This window comes from Micromys minutus, assembly GCF_963924665.1.
Source record: "Micromys minutus genome assembly, chromosome: 18".
Taxonomy (NCBI): Eukaryota; Metazoa; Chordata; class Mammalia; order Rodentia; family Muridae; genus Micromys; species Micromys minutus.
The window spans coordinates 5389289-5390591 of NC_137953.1; positions in this window are offsets into that span (position 1 = coordinate 5389289).

Here is a 1303-nt window from a genome sequence, read left to right on the forward strand (position 1 = left end):
CCAAGGTTGAGTTTGAACTCCTGGATGTTTGGATTACAGGCCTACGCCGGCACACCCAACTTCTTCCTGTCGGTGTTGAGGTAAGGGCAGCATCTGAGCAGGTCTTCATCTGACAGCATCTTTCTATCTAGAGGTGCTGATAGAGAAGCAATACCTCCGGGGATGAGCCACCTCCAGCTGGGGTGGCTTTTCTTTCAGAGAGCGTCTTATTATGTAGTCCAGGCTTGCCCCCGAGTCACGGTAATGTTCCTACCTCAGATCCCCAAGTGCCAAGATCACGGTGTGAGCCAGCATACCCAGCAAGCTTATGCCTTTTGGAGCAAGTTGTTTAACCTCCCTGAGCCTCAGCAACATCAGAGGAGAACAAATTAGTTACCTTTTAGCCCTAAAATATCACGAAGCCATAGGACATTTGTACCTCCAGCATCCCTGAGTACTCTATCCCCATGATGACCAAGAGTCATCTGATACTGTTTAAATTCTCCATTCATCTCAGAAAAGATCAAGTCAGAGGTCAAAGAGACCAACGGAAGCCAGCCGAAGCTCCTCTGTTTCTGACAGAACCACTAGGGGGCATAACATCTATTCTCCAGTATCTGGCCACAGTTGCCTGGGAGCTGTGGAGATGAACTTTAGTGTCAGCCTGGCAGGATGGAGCATCATTTCTAGGTGTGACCATGGGGTTTTCTAAGGAAACTTGTGTTTAGGTGCATGGGCTGAATAGGCAAGGTCCACTTTCAACATAAGGTGCTGTCCTAGTCAGGGTCTCTATTCCTGCACAAACATCATGACCAAGAAGCAAGTTGGGGAGGAAAGGGTTTATTCAGCTTACACTTCCACATTGCTGTTCATCACCAGAGGAAGTCAGGACCGGAACCCAAGCAGGTTAGGAAGCAGGAGCTGATGCAGAGGCCATGGAGGGATGTCACTTACTGGCTTGCTTCCCCTGGCTTGCTCAGCCTGCTTTCTTATAGAACCCAGGTCTACCAGCCCAGGGATGGCGTCACCCACAATGGGCTGGGCCCTCCCCCCTTGATCACTAGTTGAGAAAATGCCTTACAACTGAATCTCATGGAGACTTTTCTCAGCTGAGGCTCCTTTCTCTGTGATAACTCCAGCTTGTGTCAAGTTGACACAAAACTAGCCAGTACAGGTTTGTACCATACAGCAGATGGGAGCTGCACTGGGCAGAGAGAAGAAAATGACCTCTGTGTCTCTTCTGGGACAGACACGCAAAACTCACACAGCACAACCTTTCTCACGAAAGAGAGTTATTGGGAGAGGAAAACCCATGGGCCGCCTT